The following is a 27349-nucleotide window of genomic DNA, read 5'->3' on the forward strand; positions in this document are numbered from 1 at the left end:
TAGCACAGGCCAAGATGGTCCATTCTTATGTGAATGAATTTTTAGACCTTGCATTATTGGCACAAATGGGCAAGAAATTCTGTTCAAACCTGTGAATAAACTTTTTGCTGTGAATGCATTCAAAAGATGAAACAGATTGCCCACTGAGGCTGTGTAATCTCCATCTTAGAACTGTTCAAAACCTGACAGTGCACAGTCAACAACCTCCTCTCCCATGTCATGTTTTGAGCAGGGAACCTTAACTAGACCATCCCAGAGCCTCAGCCATTCTGTGATCAGAAACTTTTCCAGACTAGGAATGGGCAGTCTGTTCTGTGTGCTGTTGCCAGTCTGATGCCCTGAAGGTAAGAGAAGGTAGAGTGAGCCAAATACAGCATGCACAGATAATCTGCAAAACTATACATGTTAAGCATTGTTTTCTGTCAGATACTTCTGTGTCTGTCCTTTAACACACACTGTTGAACTCTGGGTTCCACTTCCCAGTATTTCACTATGTTCTATCCTTTACAATGGCCCAATCCAAAGCCAGCTGAGTTCCTGTGTTTCCCTTTGCTTTTTGCCGGCAGGGCTTCAGTTCCTAATCTTGCCTTGTTCTCTGCTGGTGGCAAATCTGGATTGTAAAGAAGAGGCATTTTCCAGATTAATGACTGAGTCTCGTGCTTCTGCCTGGGCTATTCTAGGGCAGGGTCTGATGGAAACTGCAGTTCTGGGTCTCTCTCTCCAAAGGAAAAAAAAAAAAGGAATTTCTGAGTTTTGAGGCACTTGAGGGGAGGGCAACAAAGATGGTGAAGGGCCTTCAGGGGAAGCTGGATGAGGAGCAGCTGAGGGCACATGGTCTATTCAGATGGAGAAGAGGAGGCTGAGGGGAGACCTCATTGCAGTTACAACTTCTCATGAGGGGAAGAGAAGGGGCAGACACTGATCTCTTCTTGGCGGTGACCAGTGACTGGATCAGAGGGAATGGCCTGAACTTGTGTCAGAGGAGATTTAGGTTGGATACTAGAAGGAGATTCTTCACCCAGAGGCTGATTGGGCACTGAACAGACTCCCCAGGGCAGTGGTCACAGCACCAAGCCTGACAGAGCTCAAGAAGCATTTGGATGATACTCTCAGGCACATGGGGGGGATTCTTGGGAATTGTCCTGTGCAGGGCCAGTACCTGGACTCAGTGATCCTTGTGAGTCCCTTCCAACTCAGCATATTCATTGGTTCTGTGATTATTCATGCTTCAAAATGATTTGTCTGCAGAAACTACTGCTGTGCTCCCACTCCACGCAGCCCTCACCATGTGCACATGTACACCTGCACTCCCCTACCAGTCCTTTCTCTCTGACAAAGCTGCCTTCTGTTTTACCTCCTGCTTTCCTGCCTTTTCCCACATGTGTCACACTGATGCCATCTCTCCCCTTCATGGACAGGGAGTTCTTCTCACACTTAAAGCTTCTTTGCTTTCCATCCCTCTTCACCATCTTCACCACCATGGGCAAGGCCCTGAGAGCTCTTTGCCTTTTCATTTTGAAGGGCAGACTTCCAGTTTGCACTATTGCCAGACTATTTCTTTTAATACAGAACTATGTGTCAAATGCCTTTCTTTTCCAACAGAGACTTATTTTGCAGCAGCCTTTGTCTCACAAGCACCTGCAAACGCTTCATTGATTTGTCTTGCCGGCTCTCCCTGCTCAGTCTCTGCACTGTCAGGTCTCTGGCTCTGTTTACTTCCTGTAGCTTTTCTCTCCTTGCATAAAGGTGTAGGCAGAAATACCGGTGAGGCCTCTATTGTCAGCAAAAATGGACTTCCAGTGTGGCCAGAAATATAAATAGCTTTCTTGTGGTCTCATCCAAAAACTAAATTTAAACAAAGACCTTTTGTCTGTTTACACCCACAGAAAGTGCAAAACACTCCACTACAGTGACTTCTATGACTTTTTAAATAGGCTGTAGTTCCTTTCCTTTCCCTGCTTGCTCATTGCAGCTGCATGAACACTGTTCAGGGATATTTAGTGCCTCCCGCCCCCTCGGTAGACATGGCATTAAAAACAAAACAAAAAAAGAAGAAAGGTTTGATGTAAAATGACCATTTGCTTCAAAAGAGCATTGATTGAATAATAGATCAAGCTTCACTTTGGTGCAGTGTTTTTAATAAAGGATGTGCCTTTGCCCACATGCTTCTGCTTAGCATTAACTTGAGAGACTGAAAAATTTGAGTATTCTCTCTAATTTAATAATCAGTGGTTAATTCTCCTCTGGCTTCTTCTGATCCTTTTGCTATGCATTTGGCCACTAAAAATGCGAAGCAAAGATTTAAATTGAGTTCAAGCCTCCAAAACTTTGATCAGCAGACTAAGTTGGTTTTCTTTAGCAGAAACTTCTAGGTGTAGGTGTTCAAATTTCCAGCTAGACCAAAACCAGAAAGTGCTCCTACAATTCCTGCAGCGACACTGGCTATTCCTGGTGACGCAGTTGAACTCTGTGTTGGGGATGGGGCTGACTCAGCCACACTGAAGTTTTAACACCTAAACTCTCATGCTTTCCAGGGAGTTTGCTAGTGGTTTAAAATAGAGAACTTGGGGTTGCACATCTTTGATCCCAGTCCCATGTCATCACAGGTGAAGTGCTACTTTTCTCTACTCCCCCTTGCATTGCAGAAGTGCTGCTGACTCCTGTCAGTCCACACAGTGCTGCTTGAGTTTTTTCTCTCAGTTCCAATCCCCTGGAAAATTCCTCCTTTCACCCTCTACTTGCTGAAATTCTCATGCCCCCATCACATCACGACATCATCTTCTGCCTGACCCCGTGGGTTGTGCTGTGCCAGCTCATCTCCCAGCTGAACTGGATCAATGGCACTTGACCTTCTCAGGCTGAAAACTGACACTGGTGGTTGCTCCAAACTGAAATTGTACTTTTATGGGATAATTTTGTGCTAAACTTCACACTGGCTTTTCTGAAAGGGAAAAATAAGATCATTTATAACCTGTACCATGTTGATTTGCTATATGTTAGTCTTGACTTTATCAATATTAACATAAAGACTCTGGGGACATTTGTTATAAATGCTGTGAAAAGGGAAAGGATAACCTCAGATTTCCGTCTGGTTAATTAAAATCAATCCCTATTCTGCTCAGGAAAAAAACCACCAAAACCATCCTTTATATTTTTGTAGTTGTCAGGTGTAAATATTCTATACATAATGAGACCCATGTTTTTAGAACCTAAGGCCATATTTATTTCTGCCCCCGTTGCTCTCTATGGAAACTTTGCCATTTACATGGAGGACAATAAATTCAGGTCATCACTATTAGCATAAACAGCCAAACCACCCTATTGCATCATCCAAATTCAAATTGCTTGCTGATAATTTGAGCAATAAGCTGGCTTTGAAAAATTCCTTTCCCAACATTATTTTATCATCATAATTATTTGCTGTTCTGCTTTGAATCTGCAAATTATCTCATACAGTTATATTTACATATGCAATAAAAACTGGGCATGTGATTTATTGTCTTTCCAACAGCAAAATAAATAAAACAGTTTGTGAAAGATTATTCCTGACTTTTGAGCAGAGCCATAATAAATAAATACTTAGATGATAGATTCTTAGAAGGGATAAGTATGAAACGAGTTTGAGGTGCAACATTTTAGTAAATACACAGCTGTAGAAATGTCGTCTGAAGGCTGACTCTAAAGCCCTATTCAGATTAGAGATGGAATTACAATAGATTTTTCATTTTGAAACAGGGGCTGATAAAATATTTCTCTGTAAAAGGAGCACAGTCTTTGAGTTGGAGACTTTGTAGTTTAGTCAATAAACCTGTCTAAAAGACACAGTGGATGAAGGTACATCAATCACATTTTATGACCATGATAGCAACGTGGCAAAGAAGTAATGTACCAAATAAGAGTTGGAATTGATGGCTGTAGCCATTATAGCTTATAAAGAATAAAGGCTTGGGAGTTGTATATATTTTTAGTATTGTTGGCAAATTATTCAGGCATTTTGGTTACAAATATTATAAAATTAGATGTGGAATTATTGGCAGGCATTTTTTTATTTCCAAGATTATGCAAAAAATGCTGATTGAGAAGACCACCAATCACATGCAGAATAGAAATTCACACAAAGGCATATTCAGGAAAGTGGTCTTAGAGCCTTTTCTTGTGGATTCTACAATTTTTAAATTATTTTTCTACATTTACTGATAAAACTTTTTGTTAAAAACATTTTTAATGAAATCAGTATAGTATCTGAGAATCTCATATGAACTTACTTAGGTTAAAGTTAGCAAAAGAAATTTTACTTGTTTTTTTTATTTTGAAGCTGACCCATGAACCTCCGCATCACCTTCTAGATTTGGTGACAAATCAGTGCACTGTATGTACCGAGCAATAAATAATTCATGAGCAGTCAGCACCCTGACAGAAGTTGATAAAGACTTGCAGAAATGTAACTGTAAAAAAAAAAAAAAGAAAAAAAAGAAAAAAGAAAACTAAAATATGATGGTGGAAGTGATTTTGTGAAGTGGAAATGGGTCAACAATGTCAAATTACCAATTTCTTCTGAATGACTCACCCAGCCGTAGTACTTGCAGTAGTGTACAGTCAGCAAGAGGGAATTAGGACAATAACTATGGATTTCCTTGCTTTTTTCATCACGTTGGGCTAAAATTTAAACTATACAAAGTATTGCTAGGACAGGGGCTTCTAGGACTGCTACATCTCAATATCTCTTCTAGGTGTCTCCATCCTCTCTTCAGTCCCCCAAAATCTAATGTCATCTCTTCAGGTTAGCAATACCTTTTTTATTACTTCAGATTCTCAGTTTTAGCTCCCAAGTAGAGTCACCACCCTGCAGTGGTGAAAGCCTTGTGTGAGAAATTATGGTTACCCTGCAAAGCCTTAGAGAAACAGGTGGTGTATCTCTTCACTGAGTTAGAGTTCTAGGTACTGTAACCCTATGGTCAGCATGTTTCTGAAGATATCACAGCACCATCTGGGCTGAAAAAGACCTCTGAGATCATCTAATCCAACCTTGGAGCCATCACCATCTTGTCAGCGCCAAGTGCCACAATAATTTCTTGGATGTCCTCAGTCATAGACCAAACTAGGTGGTAAAACCATGATGATAAAAATCCTCCTGTGAGACATTAGGTGTTGTCTCAGACAGATTTTGAATGACCTACTCGGGGTAACCAGCAGCCTCTAAATACATCAAAGTGCAATCAAGTCACACCTGAGCTTCAGGACTGGGAGAAACTTCAGGTCTGTACCTCTGCACAGAAGAAAAGTACTTGAATTAGTGGGAGTCCTGCATGGACTATGAAGTTCAGACCAATCATAGGACTTTTTAATGCCGCTGTGGTCGTACTACAGTCTATACACTGCATCCAGCCCAGAGATGCCCTGTGGTCCAGTGGCTAGAAGGATGAGGAGGTCTTGCTGGAGACACAGTTCTGCTGTCCCAGCATGCCTCCAGAGCTGATAAGTTCCCTCTGAGCCTTCCGTTGCATGGAAACCTCCCCTCTCTCTCTCAGACTTGTTGGGTGTTGTGCTTGGCAAGCTTGTCCTGAAGGACTCCACATTTGAATGGGAGTGAGTAATTCTAAGGTACTTGAAATATTTGTGGGTCTGAGATTTTTCTCTGTGCTTGTTGTTCTGCTAAGGGTCTTTTGATCTTTCAGGATAGGAAGGTTTACTCTACAACAAGCCAAGGTTTGTTTATTTTACTAAAGAATCATCAAAGAACGTAAAGACTCCTTGGATTGAAGAAGAAATGACTGGGCATGATCCTAACCTAGCACCTATGCAATGGCTGATAAGTTTGTCTGTGAGGCATCAACACAGGCTCATTGCACTTCAGGAAGTAGCAAAAGCAGGGCAGAATTATTGAAGGCAACAAAACCCCAGCTGTGTATTAGGTGAATCAATTCAAAGGGAGTTGCAGTGAGAAACTCAATTTGGGTTTTAATTCTTTGTGTGCAGACTGCTGCACTTTAATGTCTTCTCCCAACCTGCAATACTTAAAAAATTACTATAGATTTCTTGTAAATCAGCACTAATAATAACCATTGAAGTACTCTTTGACAGCCTTTTTGCACAGTACTGAAAGTAATCAACTTTGTGTAAAGGTAATATGCATGGAATGCAGCGTTACCTTGGGGAATTATTTGTCTTCCCATATTGCCTTGCCCATACCCTTCAGGAATACTTTCCCTAGCTGTGATTGCTTTACAAAAGCAGATACTGGCTTTCACATAGCTACTTAAATTCTGCTGTGCAGTATTGGCCTGGGGTGGTGGTTCTTTCAGCTTTTAGACTGACAGACTGTTACAGCAGTGAAGGAAGCTATTGGAATAAGTCCTTCTGGCCTTTACCTCTAGTGATAGATGTGAAAAAAAAGTTAGAGAAAATGAACCATTTGCATAGGATGTTCTTTTAGCTTGTACATGAGATATCTGTTGTAGTTTAAAATGCCTTCATTATTGTGCAGAGCTATTTGCACCCAGACTTTCTCTGGTGTGCTTCTGGAAGGTATCTTTGAAAGTCATATACCTTCCCATAAATATGTAGACACCTTTCCAGACACAATGATGGGCAGAATAGACAGTGGTGAACTGCACTGAGTATATTGTAAACACTTCTGCTTGTTGTGTAAGGTGTTAAGAGATCCATCTGTCTAAAACCTTCTGTGCTCCTTGTTTGAATGGTTGCACCTTGCAGTCTCTACTGGACTTCAGCCTTGCTAAGTTCTGCAAGAAAAAGAAGTGGAGTGATTATTTCCATTTAGAGCTGAAGAAGCTGAGATCCCTGTCAGATCCAGGTAATTTCTGTGAGGTTGTGCAGCCCATACACAGCTGAACTGTGACTTGAACCAGAGTTTCCAGCAGTGTCTGGGTCTCTTGACACAAAGGTCTCCCATCATTCTTGTGAGGAGTCTTTCTAACAGAGCAGAACTGCCACGCTGAAGACTCTTCTGGACTGCTTATATCTGTTTCCAGGTGTGCATAGTCTTTTGCTGTAGGAGTATAGAGCACAGCTTCTGCCTGCCACATCTGTTCTCTGCTCTCTGTGCTTGTGAATGGGTGAGCCTTGAGCAGAGACAGGTCAGTTCTTGGCTACTCTTTCTCAGGGTGGCAATCAGTGGTACTCACTGCATGAACAAGGGGAAAACTTGGAGTCCAGTGATGACTCTCAGAAACCATGTGGGTTTTGTTCCATTTTTAAAGGGGTACATGTTCCTTATACAGACAGGACTTGTGACCAAATAGGCAGATAATCCAGAGCTGTTCCTCTGCCCAACCTTTTTCAAGCGTCCTGGAGTTGAACTGTGTGGAATAACACGTTTCTTGATAGATGTTTCACTTAGCAAAACTGAAGCACGCATTAGCCTGTGAATAATACTTGTCATAAAGGCAGGAGAAGATCTCAGTCCCTGCTCTGAAGCAATGCTGATTTTTGGCAATTAATTATGTCCTGGAGTCTTGCTGTACATCTTGTGTTTACCAGAACCCCTTATAACTATTGCTTACCTACCTTCCACAGTGCAGTGCAATGCATTTATTGTGCTCTGAAAGCACTAAGTGCGTTGAGTAGGTTCAGAGGTCATTAGCTCAGATTTCAAGGTAAAGAAATATAGATTCTGCTTTCTAGAGTTAAACCCTCATGGGATCTGAAAAATCTTCTCTTGGGTTTACAGAATGGTATAGTTCTAGGCCCTCAGTATCCATCCTGCACTTATGATATTCAGGCTTCCCTGAAAGGATATCCAACTACACCAGCGTATTTGGGCATTCTCTTTTTCTTGTTGAGTTCTACTCTGCATGAAAAAATTAAAATACCTGGAAATGTAAAATGTGAGCTGTGGAAATGGACAAAGGGAGCAAGTAACGGCTCATTCCCAAAATCCATTTAAATGTTCCCCGTCAGACACTGCAAAGGCACCATGATGTTAATTTAGCAGGAATGGGACAGTTATTTCCCAAATGCTTAATCAAAGGGCTTTATGAACTAGAAATGACAGACAAAACCTTCTAGGACTTCTCCTGCCTTGAATATATAAGTTTTCAGTGAAATGTCTTCCTTTCTCCACAATAAGGGAATTCCACTTGGGATCTGCCTGGTGCATGGGGGTATACTCAAGCAGTGTAGCATGTAGACACTGAGGAACTGGGCAGTATGGGCAGAGGTTTCAGCATGGAAACTTAGGGTGTTTTTTACCTGAACAGCAGAAGCCCTCACCAAACCAAAATGCCATAGCAGGCTACTGTTAAAAGTTCCAGTCACTGGCAAACTCATTAAACCAATGCTGAGGTGTTCTGGCCTGTGTGTACACGCTGTGTATTTATTATATATCTTCTAAATTATATTAAAGATTGATTGAGCTGCATCAGCCTATCTTAGAAGTCATCTAACTCGGTGCACTCTAAAACCAATATAAGTCTGTAAACCTATTTAACCTTCCCATTTGGGAACACATTTTGTTGAACATGGCAGATTGATGTTCATTAAAATTAAAGATAGAAAATATTATTAGATAATGCAGTGCTTTTCCTTTAGCAACTTAGATCTGGCATCTCCTTGATGCTCCAGTTCGACCTTTCAATTGCTTTTAGAAGATGTAATTTATTTTCACATTATTTGGGATATTTTCTCTCATTGCTCCCCATACCACTTGTACATCATCATCACATAGTCTGTGTTTCCCTATTCAGATACTTTTGGGAGGACAGAATACCTACATAGAAGAGTTTTACTCCTATTGGTCTCTTATTTAGCATGTAACAATAGTCAGTTTAGGACATTGAACTTGCTCTAAGATGAAGAAAGAAGGTGCAGCTGTCAAGGTACAAACAAATGTTTCTTGCGTGGTAACAGTCACTGTGGCTCTTTGAGTCAAAATAACAACAATAATGCTAATTTTATAGATGCTATATATTGGTTATAGCTACAGAGGGATGTTCCCAGTGTTGTGTGTATCAACTTGTTGGATCAGTAAGTACAGGATTTTTCAACCTAGCACAAGTTTGACTTACTTTAATCTCTGGAACTGGGCTTATTTCTCTTGGAAAGGAAAAACTGGAAGTGAGTAGCAGTTTCAGAAGTGTTGAATGTGGAAGATTTTTCTAGCCCCAGGATTTTTTTCTAGCCCCAAGACTAGAGCAGTTACAGATTCAGAAAGGCAATACTTCAGTATTAATGTGTACAGACCTTTACAGAACCTCAGGATTATCATAATGGACCAAATGCGTCCTGAGTGTTCAGCTGTCTGAGGTCATTGTTATACCAGCGATGCTGCTGATGTGCAACATAAAAGAAAGAGCACTCAGTTTTGTTTTGTTGGTTTTTTTTTCTTTTGTGGAGACTTGTTGCTAAGCAATTGGGAAAACAGTAAGGCAAGAGATATGAAAGCATAATTCACTTTGTAAACAATAAAAATCTTTACAATTTTGGAAGAAGCTATGGCAATAATACATAACATCAGAAAGGAGAAGCTCTACAGAACATCAATAGAAAATTACTCAGGGTTTTTTATTTTTTTTTAAGAATGCCAGAAGATTGATGACTTGGTGCTGATGTAGAATTGAGTTATCATCACCAATATCAGTCATTTTCCTATGATGGTTTGCAGTCCCTAAAACCACAATGAAGTTACAGAGGAAAGCACATGCACACTCACAGTGCAGAAAGATTTCACCCGTGTTAACTTTATCACATCAAAACCAGTGATGAAGTTTTACCATTTTCAGGCGAGGAAATTTTCTTCACATTAATACAGCTTTGTACAGTTAGTGTTTTACAGATAGTTTTGTTATCTGTTTTGTTTTTCAAGAGTCCCAATAAGTGTCTATGTTGCAGTGGCTTTTGCCTACGAACTAGTACAGGAACGACGAATTTCTCAAGGACAGCAGGATACTTCCTAATCATAGCAACAGCAATTCCTTGTTTATCACTTGTCCAAATGGTGTTAACTCCCTGGTTGGGCAATTCCAACTTGACACTTACCTGTGTGTCCTGCAATATTATTCCCTGTACCAATCCTTGTCTGATTAAACTCATGCTGCCCTTTTTTAATCGATGTAATTAAGTCATTTTACAATGCCTGAGGAACTGTCCTTATGTAGAAATACTTGCTTTTCTGTCAGCTCTACTCGTTTCACCAGCATTTTCATCTAGCTTGGAGGTGAGTTTGAAAGCTGCAGTATACTTTTATCTTTTAAATCAGCTGCCAGTACATTAAGAAAGGGTGGCACAATCTGTTCTCCTACTATCTCTATAAAAAAAGATCCAGTCTTTTCTTTGAAACTCCCAGATTTGGGAGTCCTCATGCACAGAGTGCTCCTGGGTACTTTCTGAGAGAGTGCTTAAGCAAGTTTCATTTATTTTATACAGAGAGATGTGGGAAGAACACAGCTGGATATGTGAAACTTTGTACAAAAACTTTATTTCTTGTCATTATCACTGTATTTCATCATGAGTTATTGTTCTTCAGCAAATTTAGAGGAGAAAGCCCCAACATTCCTCCATAACTGTGGACCCTTGCATCCAGAACAACCTGGATTATTTTAAATCAAAACATTTCTCTTGTTTAATTTTTTTTTCACAGCTAAATCCCTTGGCTGATTTAGGGAAAAAAAAAACAAAAACAAAAAACTTTTCAGGAAACTGCATTAATCCTTTCTAGCAGCAAGAGAGCGCAAAGGTTTTGAGTTAATATTTTATCCTTTCCCCCAGCCTCTCCCATTTGCACTTAGCTGTGGAAAAAATAAAATGCTCATCCCAAGGGCACTCTAATCCTCTTGCTACACCTCTGGATTGCTGGCAGCTGATGTTGGCAAGTGCAGTGTGCCACAGCTTATCAGGTCAGTCATCCCCATTACCAAAGGAAACTCCATGGAGGCAAATGCTCCGACTGCATCCATCTCCTCACTGGAACCAGCCCATCCCACTGCTGTCATTTCTTCTGCTCGGTTCCTCTGCTGGTGTGCTCCAGTTATCTAATATGTCTTGGTGGGATGGAGTGGGTGGGATGCTGGACCTTTCCAAACTGTGTCCGTGTGTGCTCTCCTGGCATTATCAGCAGAGCCTTTGCTGTTGCTGCAGCAGAAAGAGAAGTGAAGACAGGATAGAAAATCCTCAGATGAGCGACAACCTTTAATGTCTGCAGGGAGCAATCGGACCTCTGGGACTAAGCTTTTAATTAAAGGTCTGAAATTAAATTCTAACAAGTTGCTATGTAGCCTTATGATCCTTTGAAATCAATGGCCCAAATCCTGTTGGTTACAGAGGATCCAGGCTTTGTCCTAAGGTGTTTCTGCTGTACTCGCATCCTGAGAAATGCTCAGGATGTCGCAGTGTCTGTTAATTTGATGAAGAGCCCTCCAAGTTCACAGAGATGGGCCAAAAGATACTCTGGGTTTTGGCTATCTACAGACAATATGAATGTTTGTTTTTTGAAGTTTTACTTTGGGTTATGTAGTTTCCTTAAACAGCAGCAATTTGGATTTTATTTTCCATGCAAGTCTGGTAATATAAAGAGTTTGTTTGGTACATAAGTGAATTCATCCATGACAAATTACATGGAAACTATGGAAACACTCTGCTTAATGGAGTACAAGGTCAGGCTGTCTCATGCTAAAAAAGTAATCATTTCTCTGCTTTTTAACAAAGAGTTTCTTGGGAAATGGGGAAAAGTAGTTCACATTAGTAGAACATCGGAAGACTAAATAATGGAATTGATTATAACTAGTTAAATTAATCACTGAGAACAAGTTACCTCACAAATTTAATTTTTTATTTTTTGATTATTTCATCTTCCCATAGAGGAAGTGTTCATTTCTGCAAGTATTGATCAAATGATTTACCTGAACATGTTCCCATTTCTGGAGCACTCATGTCACTTATAGATGTGCCTTTATGTCCCCTGAGACTCATGCTGGAGCCTTCTGTATCAAGCAATTAACAGGCCTGTTGATGAGCCAGGAGTTTTGGGTGGAACTGCGATCCTTGGGCATCTCTTGCTCCTCAGTGGCTGTGCTGGTGGTGGTTAAAACAGGACACTCTACCATAGTGTGCCAAAATATTTTCAGGGCATCAGATACAGATACTCTCAATTTCCATTCAGCCTGAATGCAGAAGGGTTGATTTCACACTGGGTACTTGGTTTCATCTCCAAGGGAAATTTTTTGTTTGCCTTTGTGACAGCAATTATCTCTTTTCCACATAGACCTCCCATTCAAGACAGGGTTATCTGGAAGGTGTTCTGCAATGACTGTGAGTGCTCAGCAGAGCAAAGATAATTTTTTGTGCATTTTATGTTAGATTTATTTGAAGTTTGAAAATTTGCTAAGATTTCCAGTTATTTTTCCCTTTTAGTATTTCCAGATTGTGATAAAAGTAGAACCAGGCTTATTCTTTTAAAATTGAAATAACCCAACTACTTGTTATTCAATTTAGTCTGTTTGAAAAAAAAAAAAACCCTGTATATCTGGACTCACACCATATGAAAATTACTACTGTGAAGAAAAGAGGTTGCATACCTGCCACATGCATTTCTCTTCCTTAGTCTTTCTCTGGAGCTGACTGTGATACAGTTCAATCTGTTTAAAGAACGAATTCTGAATTCTGAATGGGGAGGAGTTTTACGGATTTTAGAAAGAGGAGAAATGAGCTGCCATACATGCAAGTTTGCCAATCTTAGTCTAATTTTAATGCATATACCAGCTGTACCAGGTAGTTTGACCTCAATAGGATTTCAGCATGTATTTGGATGTTATGCTGATTTTAAAATCAAAATTACAGTTAATTTTGAGCATTTTGATGGAACAATGCATTCACAACTACAGTTTTCCATAAAGGTGAGCTGTTAGTAATGGTATTTTCTTTAGAGAGGCAGAAGGGGGAAGAAGGACTGAGACTTTACTATCAATATTTAAGACTCTGGCTGGGCTGGCAGGAAACAGCTCCCACGTCAGGACCCTGCTTGTGTCAGAGACCTGATGTGTGAGGAGCTTGGCTGTGGACCAGGCAGACTCAGCCTCTCCCATCCTCTCCATCCATTTGTCCAGAGCAGGATAAATTAGTAAATTTGTATTTCTGTGGCTACACTTCCATTCAGAAAATTTTGCAAAGACCTGCCTTTATCAATATTCTTTATCCATGAAGACGAGTGGCACAACTTTCAGAACAGGTCCAGCCTTGGAAACTTTGTGAAGTGTCTGAACAGTAAGTGTGTCTGTAAGGATTTAATGTCTCATGAACACGTATTTCTGCCTGGGAGTTTGGGTATGGAAATAAAGGGGCCCCAAAATTGCTAAGTTACAGATAGCTGAGTTCCCAAGCATGTCAAAGGATGGTGTCTGATGGGGCTGGTTTTGGTCTCTATGTTGTGTCCCTCTAAATGTTTTTCTTCAGTGGTGTCTCTGGAAGGGGGTAGATTGCTTTGTGCCTGGGGCTCAGTGCAGCCTGGACAAGGAGGGACATTTCCAGGGTGCAGGTGATAAGAGGAGAAAGAGAACATGAGAATTACAGCAAAGAGCCTGAGAAGAGCATGGACATGAGATAGACCTCATGTAGGATGGAGACAAAAACATTCCGTGGAATTAGAAGGATTCACAGACTTTTTGTGACTGAGAAAGTCCTTGAGCTGGCCAGAGCAAATCCTGAAGGCTGGAATCAGCTCTGCCTCTGAGGGAGGGAAGCTGATAACCCCTTTTTTATTTGTCTTTTAACTTTTTAGCTTTCCTGGTGATTTTCAATTATTCTTTCTCTAAGAACCGGAGTATTCTGCTTCAAGTTCTTCTGAGACTTGACATATTTCAAGTTTTCCATTTTTCTTTTTTTTTTCTTTTTTTTTTCTTCCCCCCCACCAGCTGGGAGAAGCTTGCACAAACCCATCTGAAACTTCTGGTTCACCTGGTCTCATCTCAAAACATCTCTGACCAACACTTGTCACTTTTGATAGTGCTGAGTGTCCGTAATGAAGCTCTGTAATGTTTTGTTATTCTCCCTGACACTGATTTCTCAGTTTCATATTAGAACACTGATATGCAGTTTATTATTTTGAACAGTCACAGATAATGCCACTTTCCTTATAAATTATTTCTGTGAATTTACTCTCCTCTTCAACCTGGTCTTGTTCCCACATGGTCTTTAGCTCTACTGTCCTCAAGTTTATGTTACAGCTGGTATTCTCTGAGATTTTCCTTAGTACTTAGCTAGGCTGGTATGAACTAGGCATCACATCTATTTTCATGAGCATACCCATGACTCTGTAAGGCCAGAAAACTTGTAAAGATTGGATTTCTATTGGTCTTTCTCATTTAGGGTTATAGACACAGGCACACCTGATGCCTTTCTCTCTGAAGCTGCTTATAGGGAGATGAATGGTGCCTACAGGGAAAGGATAACTTTAACCTGGGAAGCAATCTTTGGTTGCCATTCAGATTCCTATGATTAGACCCCCTGGCATGTATACCTTGAAGGAACATGAGTCACCCACTTGAAGCTTTTTTTGTATCTCAAATTCACATCCCTGCAGGTTGACTCAATATTGCCATAGCTTTATGAGGCAAAACAAATGTTAACTTCCCCAGGGTGAGTTCACCCACCTTTTCTTCAATGCAAATAAGCTGATATTGAGCATCATTAATAACTTCCCTACATGTGGATTAAAAATGTGTCCAGATTTACTCCACTTTCAAACTTAAACCAAAAGTATTTCTGAAATGCAGTACAAACTTGTTCTTCTGCCACCCACTTTACCTCCATCTCAGCAACGTTCTTCTCCAGGCAGATGGTTCCCACCCCTTCTCAGCTCCCCTTGACACCCTGCCAACACATGCCCAACCACCCTTGTCATCTGTCTCTTGTCTCTAACCCAGTTCCCTAAGATATGACAGACTATGGTCTCCTCTTTTTCCCTAAAAAGAAACACTGCACCAGCATGCCAGTACCCAGGAAACCTGGTCAAACAAATGTGGATTGGGATCAGAGTGGGGGTGTAAGGCTTCCCTATGGAAGTTTTTGGACTTTTCAGCCAATAAAACTAGAAAACAACAATTTTTAGGCTATTTATTTCTGTAAAAAAAAAAAGAAAGAAAAAAAAGTGCAAATACACCTTCACTTCCTCCTCCTTGTCTGACTAGAAGTGCTGCTGAAGCGCAGTGTGGGAGCTCTAGTTCAGTGCCTTGTGCATCCATTATCTCACAAGGCTTCCTGACCACCCCCCAACCAAAGCACCCCACCGAGCTTCCTGAATCCTGTCTCTGTGCTTCCCATAGGAAAGCCAGAGGACAGAGATGGAGAGAGCATGTGGCATTTCTACGTCATGCCTGTCACATGTAATTTTTTTGGATGAAATCTCAGAGCTTTTCAGAATACAAGTGCTTTGGGTTTCCATTTTTCCTAGCACATTTAAATTTTTTAAGAAAAGCAGAATGTCTCTTCCTATGGAGGAGAAAAAAAAAGAAGAAAACAAAACACAAAATTTTTTATTCTCTCAGTTTCTGTTCAAACTGTTTTGATCAACTTCAGTGACAAACAGATTTTTGCAGTGTGTAATGTAGCCTTAAATGTAACTTTTCTTGAGACATCTCTGTAAGATCTGCTGGGTCCAAGTTCAATAGGTTTTTTGTCTTTGGTATTCTTGAGGGTCCCTGATCACAGTACTCTGTTCAGGTTTTCTTTGTGTGTTATAGACCATCATGTTCTCATCTTCCATCACTAGGCTTGCATATAAATCTTTGTAAACTGGCCCCAGGAGAGCCTGGGGAATTTATAATCAGGATCATACTATAACTTCAGTAAAGTATCTTCATATAAGATTTCACATTTGAAGTTCCCTTCCTAGTTCAGGGAACAAATTGGGACTGTCTCTGTCTTTAAACTCATAAACTACACTTAATCCAATGCTTCCCACTGGCACACTGGGCTTTCAGTGATCTGCTCATGCTTTCTCTCCATTGATCTCTTGTTTGTTTAATATATTTTGCATTCCTTGGCCCTACAGTGCTGTGGTTTCACTGTTGCATTTGTCTTAGAGATACTGGAGAAGGCAGGTTTAAGGATGGTTCTCATTTTCCTTACCTTTTTAGTACTTCAATATGGAAGCTCTGTCAATAGGATGGTGCATAGAGGTCTGAAGTACTTCTAGAAACCCCTCAGGGTTTCTCTGTGCTTGGTGTTATATATTTCAGAAGACATAACTCCAGATAAGGGAGCATAAGAAATCAAGGAAAAGACTGCTATAATTTCTTACTATGTAATATATACATATATATATGTGTGTGTGTGTATATATGTGTGCGTATGTGTGCAGATGTATATATATATATATATCTATATATATATATCTATATATATATATATGATCATATAAATAGATAGTTATCTTGAAAGCATGCCTGTGGATGTAGAAAGGTGCATTCATGCTCCATTCCTTGGTGTTGTGGCATCTGGGGTGGGGACAGCTGCTCTTTGAGTTTTGATTCTGCTTTGACTTCATGTCCATGGAGTTATGAGTGAGAAATGTGAGCTTAACTTTTGCTGTTTTTAACTGTGCTAACATTTGAAAACATCATTAATTCCAAATAAAGCCTAACAGAGGCCAGGCTGGATGGGCACTGAGCAACCTGATCTAGTGACAAGGGGTTTGAACTTGGGGACCATTAAGGTCCCTTTTAACCTAAACCATTCTTTGATTAGAAGGGGTAACTGGTAAACTGAATGATCTTCTTTCTTCTGAGACATTGAGCTGGTACCAAAGCATCTGTGGGGCTGAAAAATGCCATCATAAAAGCAATAGACAAGAACTTAATGGCTTGCAAAATCAGCTTGGTGTCTTGGGTGACACTGAAAATTAGTAAGACTTTTATTCTTTAGCATTTTTGGTAAAAAAATCTCCTCCTGGACTAAGTTTGATGCTAAAGCTGAGACAGGCAAACCCCTGAGAGTTGAATCAGGGGAACTGCACTGTTGTTTCCCCAATGCTGAAACAATCAGCCAGGCTGGGCTCCCACTTTCCCTAGAATTACTGAAGTCCTCAGGGAAAGACTTGTATGAGACCTCTTGATATTTTTGCTTTTGTCTAATTCACCCAGGAAGCCTTTTTAATATGTTACTGATTTCCAGTGATTTTCACCATTAGTTCTGCTTTTGCCTTTGTTTCAGCCTGGACAATGGAATTTTCATTAATCTATTTTTAGCCACAAAAGATTCTTTTTTTTTATCATATAGCAGCCTAACAACAGCAGTGGGAATTGAGCAGAAATTTTAATTTACATGACTTTACAAACTTCACCAAGCACAACTGCTTGTATTTTGTATTCAAATTTCCTAAAGGGACACAAATCTGAACTTCTTAGCATGAACACACACACACACACACACACACACGCACAAAGTTAGAATAGGAGCATTCTATCTAACCAGCTTTGTTTAGAAAGCTTCAGGCACCATGATGTAGTTTTAATGGCATTTAAATTTCACATTCATAATGCAGGATAAGGAGATAGTTGCTCCTGTGCAGCAAGGGATTTTCAGGCAGGGATAAAGGCAATAGAGATTCTGCTCATGGCATCATAGATAGTGACCAGTGAGACAGTCGTGACTGGAAGGAAAACAACTCCCAGCTGGGCCCCTCATTGCTAAATAAATATTAGGTGGCTTAATAAGAGCTCATTATTTCAAGCAGCTAGGTTAGCACAAAAGGGGAGAAAAATAATCACTTTGTTCTGGCTGGTGCAGCAACCCTGCTGACTGCCTGAGTGTGACAAACAGCAAGGGTGGAAGAGGAAGCAGATGTTCACACCCAAACTCAGAGAGTGCAAGGATCACTGAGGACACACAGACAAAACATTCATTATTTTTCCATTGAGAAAGAAGGGGACCAGTCTGGGAATCAATATTTGGGTAGTCTGTGTAGCCCGTGACCCCCTTCAGCTCCATCCAAAGACCCTCAGCAGCTCTCCAGGGAATTGTTCTACACCAGTGCTACCCATCCTAGGTCCCTGGGAACCTTATTTAGGGAGGAAACTCTGCCTGCTCTGCTCACCATCTAGAACATTCCCCTCACCCAAATGCCATCCTCCTCACCAGATTTAAGTGGCCTGTGTAGCACTGAGTACCTCTTGGAGTTCTGGCTCTACCTCTGTTCAGAGAGACATTCATGTTTGTGGGAAGGCACAGAAATGCTTTGAAAACATGATTTTACAACCTGATTGAAACCCACATTGCTTCCAAAAGCTGGAGTCTCAACTTCCACAGGCTTTATCCCACCTCACTTGTTTCACAGACCAGCTCACCATGTGCCTGCCCAGATGGACAGCAACCTTGGGGAAGTAGGAGGGGAACAAACTGGCCTTAAGGCAGGAATAGGCAGCTGTGTGGGGACAGATACTCCAGACAGGTGGCTGTGGGGCCACAAGTGAGGCAGGAGAGCAGGTGGGACCCTCGGGGCTCAGAGATCAGGTGCTGTTGATCAGGAGATGATGAGAGGTGCCATTAGCAAGGCCATCACTGCAACAACATGTTCAATTCTGGTAGCCATCCTGAAAATAGAGATTGGAAAACTGGGAAAAGAGTTACAGAAATGTTTCCAGATTGTGCCCTGGAGAGACTGTGCTTGAAGGTGAGTGAGTTTACAGCTCTTTAGTTGGCTGGCCTCTGAGACTGGGGAATGGTCTTCAGATTAGTGAAGAAAGAACGTGGTCAAAGAAGTGGAACAGAAAATTCAGACAAATTCATGCTGAAAACAGAGTGTGATTTTGATAATAAGGATTATTCAATACTGAAACTGCTTATGAGGAAATACATAGGAGCATCACTACCTTAGATGTGATTGAACAGCCTTCTAAAACATGGGCAAGATCTTCACAGAAACTGTGGGTTTGATGCTTGTTTTAGGGTGGTGGACCTTTGGACCCCATGCTTAAGATGGTACAAGGCTTTAAACAATCCTTTGTACTTCTTTATAGGAAACACTTTGTTGGCCACAACATTTTTTCCTGTACACACTTGGGGTATTTCTCTGTGTCCTGGAATGAATAAAATGCTAATCTTATTGTTCTGTTATTTTTCATTTGAAATTGCAACATCTGAGAAGGAGGATTTTTTTTCCCCTTAGAAACTTATGCCTTTTCTCTGTTTTTTATGGCCTGGAGGTTTTCTCTCTCATTTTTATTTATCATCTCATATTGCTATGGTTTGCAGATATACAGCAGTGACGCAGGCTGCTGTTGAATTTTGGTTCTTGGACTGGTTTCTATTTTTAGAGTGTTCTTAGTGGCACTGAAAACAAGCAGCAGCAACTGTATTGGCCCCAATATACAGCACAGATTTTGTTAGAAGCAACAGGAATAACATAGCCTGCCCTGTATTTATGGACAATGCAGAACATGATCCTTTCAAAGAACGTGGTCTATCTATGTAAGTAACAGGTCTTACTGTGGCTGCCCAACTCCCTCCCTGGAAAAAAATGAAACCAGGACTAACTTGACTCAGCATTTTCACTGGGGCACAGCTCTGGGACCAGCTGAGTTAACTCACCTTACAGAAAGCAAGGTGAGCTGGTCTGCTGCCTAACTGGCCATGAAGCACTACCAGGCACTGGAGCACACAGGTCCTGCTTTGCAGGTGGATGCCCTAATGAACCCAGGGGATCAGCCTGCCTGTTTCTTCTGCTCAAAGTTTGATTAAAAAGTGCAGCATCTCCTCCAAGAGGGGAAGACTGTCATCTCAATTCATGCAATTAGTCATAGTCTAATTTCTTTCCCAAAGCAAAAAAACATTGAGCCCTAATTTCCTCTCAGGGTATAATGGGATCACTTGGGCATTCCCAAAATTTTCACGAGTCAGAATAAATAAAGTTTTAGAAAAATCCCTGCTCAGTACTTAGTATAGCTTTTTTTGTTGTTGTTGGTTGGTTTTGGGTTTTGTTTTTTTTTTAGTGTTTGTGCTTTAGCAGAATCAAGAATTCACAGTTCTGCCCTTTCCTGCAGCAACCTTCTGCCTAACTCAAACACCCTATAGGAGAACCCTCCACATGGGATAAAAAAAGAAGTAATTTTGTTAGCAGTTTCTTGTAGAAGAAGCTTTGCCTATGAAAGATTTCTTGAAATTGATTTTCCTGGTATGTGGTTTCCTTTTTTAAACTCAAATTTCCTCTGAGGTTTTGTCTCTATTTTTTGCCTGGATTACCTGAAGTAAGGAAGTTTTAGCTGAGCTGCTTTTGAAGAAGAAACACCAGTATTAAGAAAGAAAGATCCTGTTTGAGATTGTCATTTCTACCACCTAAAAATATTCATAAGTTTTGAATAAAAAAAAAAGGAGCTAATAAGAGTCAGCTGGGCTAAGTGAAAGGAAATGCAGACTGAATGGTGATGTGGGGTTTGAGTGGATCAGAAAAAATGCTTTTCAACATCCAGTGTAAAAACATTATCCATGCCAGGCCCTCAATGCTAAGGCCCAGCTCTGTTAGCTATATAAAACTTGAGTCAGCTACTTTGTGATTGAAATACATTCTATTAAAACATCTGATCTTCATTTACAAAGGTCGGGTGATGGTATCCTATATTTTAGTAAAGCATTCTCCTCCCATGCTTGGTTATTTTCACCATTCTACATTTGGACATCGTAGATTGAAGTCTCCAAGGATTGCTACATTTGCTGGTTTAAAGTGTCTTTTGCATGGGGCCTGTTTCCACTGTCCCTGTCCCTTTCCTTCATTTAAATCACATCTTACATTTCTCTCTGATAAAGAAAGTAGTATAAATGGAAATCAGAAGTTCTGTTCCATGAAAGATAATGGGTTGGAGTATTTACACTATTTGGGTGAGAGCACATCTTCTATTAAACTGTACTGCAACGTGCAGATAACCTGTTAGAGCAGCATCAAAATGCAATATTTTAACCTTATCCAAATATTTCAGTCTGTTTTTGAGAGAAATGAAATTTAAACAGATGCTTTTGTGTTGAAAAGATTTCTTATGAAAAGATAGCTTCACATGTGAGATCATGCTGTTGGTAATTTGCTGGTTAGCCCGAGTTTCTTCTCTTTTCCTTCAAGATATAGCTTTAAGATACTGCAGTTCCTCAACATCCTTTTAGAAGGATTTTCCTTCAGTGACTTTATCATTCCATATGTGGAAAAGACACAAACAGAGTCTGTGACAGCCCTTTAGACAAGGCCCTTTTAGGAGCTCTTGTCTTTATATTTTGTTCCTCTTAGTTAATTTTCTTGCACCAGGTTCTTTTTCAATAGTTTTCCATATTTTCTTCATAAGTTACACAAATGAATTGCTAAGAAAGTACTTGGCTGTCTATTCATGTCATTGCTGTGCAGATTGACTTGATTAGACTTGCCATGCCACCTTGCTTTGAGTCTTTCTGCCACTGACTCTGCCAAATGCAGTGTTAATATATCTTTCATAAATACAGTTCAGTGGTTTTATTGCCAGTGATTTTATTAGCTGATAAACCACCTCAAACCTACTTGTTGCCTCTAGCTTCATAACATGAGCCACTTGGGATCCAAATCACTGCTTTCTAAGCAATTTTCATTTCTTTTACAAATTGTAGACATCTGTGTTTTCTTTGTCTCTGCATATTTTTACTAGTGTTTCTCTACCCTTTCCACTTTGTACACAGCTGATTGTTGGCACTGGTGTAAATCCACAGAGGTCATTCTTCTCTCTCGGCATGGAGCTGCTGAGAACTTGGTCCCAGATAATTTCTCCTCCCAATCTGTACACTTTCTTTGCTATTAGTCTGCCATTAACAATGACTCCATTGTACAAGTGTTCAGGAACACACTTATTTTCTTGCTACCTCACTGATAAGCCTCTCATGTGGATGGAGGAGCCTAGTGGGAATGGGATCCCTTATGAGGTGTGGATATAAGGGAAGATGGGGTGTAATGGTTTGACCCATGGCTTCCTCAGTAACCATTGTATCTAAGGAAGTTACAAGTATTCCACACGTGTCTTCCACGTAGCAGGGGAGGTTTTAGGCTCTCTTCTCTCTTGGCTGAGGAGCTGGTGGGTGGTGGTTGCAGCCTACTCCCTCCGGTTGTTGGTGGTTCTCCTGTCCTGGGTGAGATTGTTTCATTCTTGTTCCCCTTCCTCAAGGTTCTTAATTGTGTTTGCTTTGATTCATTCGGTTTCTTTAGGTTGGTTTGGTGCCTTCCCTATTTTCTGGCTTATCAGTCTCCTTTTTCCTTCCCCTTTTCCCTGGGGATGGGATCCTATGTACTGTGTATACAGTGTGGTTTGTGAATGTTAGAGAATATAATTTATTCTTTTTATTCAGTTCAGTTTCTTTAGAGTGCGTTTCTTTTCAGTGGCTTTTTTTTTCTTTCCTTTGCTGGGAAAGTTCTGGGAGGGGGGAAGGGGGCCAGTCCAGGGTTGGCAACAGCTAGGCCAAACCTGTGACATGGGGACAATGCACAACAAGTAGTATTGAAGTGTCCCTCACCCACCAGTCATATGTGCAGACTTTGGGAAGCTGAGATGCAGTCTGTGTCACCGTGGGCTTCCTGTCAGGTGCCCCTCTGCTCATGTGCTGGTCCTGCTGCCACGTGAGGTCCCACAGCCACATTTTCCTTGTACGCAGGTGTTATTGTGGCATCTTCAGTGGAAAAATTGTAAAATTTATTTTGTCATATTTTCTTTTATTTTTGTATTTATAACTCAAGACCAGGGTCTGAAGGCTACAACTATGCTGCCCTACGTACTCTGTGATCTTTGTTCCCTGATGGTTTTCATCCCGGACAGGACTGATGTGCACCTTGTGGGGAAATTCCATTCTTTAGGAAGTCAGAAGTTTTTCATCTGTAATTGCAGATGCTAATTATGAAATGTCTGATCAAAGGGGAAAGGATCCAGGATATTCAGGATAAAGCCATGTCCATGGCATGAGGTTCTGTCTGTGTTTCCAGCTCCAGAAGGTATTTCTCTCTCTAGTTTTGCTCCTCAGATGAATTTGTCCAGTTTCTAAGTGACAAATGTCTACGTCCTCATGACTGCTGGTTTCTTTCACGTCTGCTGTTTTGCTGACGTATAAACACTTCCCTGTTGTCAGGGATTGAGTGTTCTAAATCAGAGTCTGCAGAATTTCTGCTTTCCCCACTGCTTTTTGTGTACAATGTAAAAGGAACAGCTCCAACAGGAGAATTGTGGAAGAGAGGCAGACTGGCACGACAAGCTAAGTGCTTTGATGTAAGGACTGTTCCCTAGATTGCAGGAGATTTGGGTTTAGAATCTTTACTGATACCTTAAGCACCTGTAACTGGTATGCTCATATTACAGAAGAATAATTTTGTTATCAGCCACTTTCCTGTTTGGTTTGGGCAAAATTTTGTGTTTCATTTGAATCACTAATTCTTCACTGATGTTAATAAACATTTCCTAATTAAGGTTACCATTCAAATCCAAACCCTGAATGGGTTTGGTTTCAGTCAGCCAACAGTTTTTGAGGAACAATAATAGTAATTTTATTTCCCTCCCCCAAAAAATTCCTGGTTAAAGACTCAGTGGGAGCAGGTGAAATCCAAATCTTTCAGAGATTCTCTGTTCATCCAGGTATCAGGGTGCATAACCCAGGATGTTGCATAAGTATGTAGGCTATCAATGACAAAGAAAGCGTAGGATTGTGTTTAAAATAGACAGAAAAATATAGAAAATTATATGTCAGCAAAATCACCTCCAAGCATGTTTCAGAATTTTCCATGAGGTATCAGGGATCTTTGACCTAGGCTCCAAAAAATTTATTCTGTCTTTCGTTATGTATCTTAGTCACAGACTGACACTTCAGGTTCACTTCAGCAGCATCTGTGCCATCAGAATCCAGTGTGAGTTCTCCTGTGACAGCATTAGATCAATCATGTTTTAAAGAATGTAAGTAATTGCATCTACTCTGTCTTCCAAGACAGTCCAAATGTGACACTTTGGGTTCACTGCAACCTGAGTTGCTAACACAGGTTGGAAGGTGAGAGAAAAGGATCACAAAGCTGTATTTTTAATGTTCTTATGTAAAAGGAGTTGTTTTCAAGTAAAAAAATAAATATATATATAAGCAAAATGCCTTGAATTAGTTTTTGAAAAATGTGATAAATCTTGAGGACTCTGTTGAAATCCAAGCCCTGTTAGCCCTTATTGAACATGCACTGTGGTTATGATTTTAATGGATAGGTCAGGGTTTTTGAGGTCCAGATGTCTGCAATAACCTCTGTGATTCCTTTTAAAGGAATCTTTGCTACAGTGACAAACCTAAATAGAGAGTAGAAAATGCTACCCAGGTTTAATTTCTTGGTTAACACCTTCTGAAGGGCTGGTACATGTGGTCTTTGAGAAAAATGCATTACAAGCTTGGTGACAGGGATCTTCCTCATGCTGTAGATGTTCTGAAAGGCTATCATGATATGTGCATCTTTGCTAAGCCTGCATGTCCTTTCCATAGCCTTGTATGCAGGCACTGGGAATTCCAAGCAAGCCAAAATCAGACCAGAACAAGACTGTGCTTTTCATGTCAATGGCAGATAATCTCTGGAGCAAGTGTGAAATTTCTGTTCATCTTTTCATGTGTTTATTACTGGCACCTCTTAAAATGAGATTAGGTGTTTTTCAAAATGGAACTGGATTTGAAATGGGAAAAAATCCCAGGAAGTTCTCAGGCATACATTACACAGAAATTCAGACTAGATAATAGCAGTATTTCCTCCTGACCTTGCAATCTCCCTATATATTACACATGCTCTGGCAAGGCTGTGTCACCCCTGTGGGGCAGTGGGAATTGAGATACTTTCACTGCTATGAGTTTGCACACACAGAGCATTCCCTCCGGCTTTACTTTTGCTATCCTGCTAACAGAAATGCCCTACACATTTCTCCTTTTCTTCCTGTGCCCCTCAATGGGCCCTGCTGAGTGGGAAGGGTCTCTAAGGACATCCTGCAGCTGCAGCTCTTAAAGGCTTAGCTGAGGGTTCTCGTAGGGGAAGGAGGATGAGAGACACTAGACAAGCTATTCTCTTCCTCCTCCTTGTCTCATGTCCAGACAAATCTTCTACCTGGCATTTTATTCAGGTGGAAGGAGAGTGAGCATTGAAAGCCGTAAGGATTATATCTTTACATTTTTTCAGAGATTCTAGCAAGTAGAAAGTCAGGATGGACCAGCACGAGTATTTCCAAAGAGCAATTGAGAAATAAAGGCCAAGGGAATGGTACAGACACTAAAATTTCTCCTTTCCACTTCAAAATGTTCTCATTAGTCCTTCTCAGACTCCATCCACAGGTAAAGAGGGGGATTAGGTAATCGGTGGTTGTGACTGGTCCATTGCTGTAAGATCTGTGATGAGGTAATGAGAACACATCAGGATGGTTTCATCTCAGTGTCTTAAGCTATCCATTTTTCTACAAAGAAATGAGAATCAAAGGGTTTTATTGATTAACTTAATCATCTGAATCTGTTTTTCATGTGTCCTTGATAAAATCAAAGCACCGCACCCCTGCCAGGCATTAAAAGGTCAGATTCAAGGGTCACTAAAAGCAGCAGAGTGCTTAATCAGGAGCCCTTACAGAGCAGCACAAAGATGTTCCTCCTTTTCTCTACATGATTTATTCTTTAATAAGGATGAGCAAGATGGCAGCCTTTGCAGCACGCTGTGCTGGCTGCTCTGCAGTGGGACCCAGTGATTTGCAAACTCTCTGAAGTGTTAATGTCTGTGTGAACAGCTTGGAGGATACAGCGCTGCCTTATTGCTCTAAATGCCCAGTCATATGAGCCTGACTAATTCTGAGTAAAAAAAGCAGTTGCAGGACTCATTATGCAGATATGAATTTTTAAATGGTGTATCTTTATTACCTTCTGGTTTCCAACACAGGCTCCAATATTTGGTAACTCAAGGCAGAGGAGCTCAGTCCCTGGGTCTTTCGTGGACTATCTAGCCTTCATTAGAAGGTGCTAGCTGGCTGTTATGGTAGACTTGGCTTATTAGGTTCATTCTCAAATAGCAAGGAGGATGGATTTGGGGCTACAGGAACCTTCAGATGAGCTTTTATGAGTGCAAAATGCAATAGAGGGAGTTGAAAGTTAAGCATTTTGCCTCAGTTTGTTGTAGCTCCAGGAATCCCTTTGTGTGGGATTCACCACTCGGTTTAAGCACAGGGTCTCCTGATAGGTGGCACAGACCTCACAACATCATCTTCTCCAGAGTAGTTTAGAACGCAGTGTGCCTACATCAGCTATTCACACATTTTGTATATAAAGAATATGGCCTCATGTGTTCCCATCCTGAAAAGAACCAACCAACCAACCTGCCTTGCACAGTCTGCTACTGCTCCTTCATCCTTTCAGATGAGATTCACCGCACCATCTCTGGTCACCACAGTCACAGTTCCTTGGGGGTTGGGTGGATTTTGCCCTCTGCGCTCTCACAACTCTTCCAGCTCCACTTGGAGGTCAAATCAAGCCCAGCAGCAGCTTGTGGCTTGGCTGCAGCAAGCAGACCCTCGGTGGTGAGGGACGAGTGGTTTGCAGTTGCAGCCCTGACACAGGAATGCACCCAGCTTGACTCCTTCTCCTGTAGCAGAAGTGTTGTAATTAGACAAAGTAGCTCAGAGCACAGACCTGTCACAGATCAGGCTGTGATACAGACACCGTGTACCAGAGAACTCCACCTCCTTTGTCTTCCCACCTTTCCCCCTTGGGGATGCATGACTATTATGTTAATTTTTGCAGAAAGGTGAAGTATTAAAGTGGGAGAGGGCAGGTAGAAGGTGAAGACATGTGAACAATACACAGGTGAGATGGGCTCCTGCTGTCCTAGAACATTTTCAAATGTTTAAAACATGTAATTGGGGGCAGTTGAAAGTTGAAAGAGTGCACAGGGAGCCTTTTATGTGGAGGGCTGGTGCTTACGTGAGGGATTGCCCTTTCATCTCTCTGATCCTGGCAGCCTCCAGGAGCAGTCATATTCAAATGGCTGAAGGATTAGGAAAACAAGTTCCATGTGATGGACAAAATAAGAATCACATTTGCCCTTTCCTTTCAAGTCATCCTTTTTCATCCTGAATCTTTGCTAAATAAATAAATCTTCCCACCGAGTGCTACCATTTATTGTCTGCATTTCTGACATAAACTTGCCTTTTCCGTGTTCTGTTTTGTGAGCCATGGAGACCATTCTAAAACCCTGGGGAAATGTAATTGTGCATCTGATTTCCTGTTGGTGAAGGCAAACGTTTTCAAGCAGATCTGCTGACTGTTGGCAACCACTTAGTAAGAAATCTAAAGGGAACCTGAAACTCAAAAAATGCTGAGCCTTTTAAAAGCTGTCTGCTTAGACAGAATTTGATGGAGGGAGGGAAAA

Source organism: Pithys albifrons, chromosome 6 (assembly GCF_047495875.1).
Source record: "Pithys albifrons albifrons isolate INPA30051 chromosome 6, PitAlb_v1, whole genome shotgun sequence".
Classification (NCBI taxonomy): Eukaryota; Metazoa; Chordata; class Aves; order Passeriformes; family Thamnophilidae; genus Pithys; species Pithys albifrons.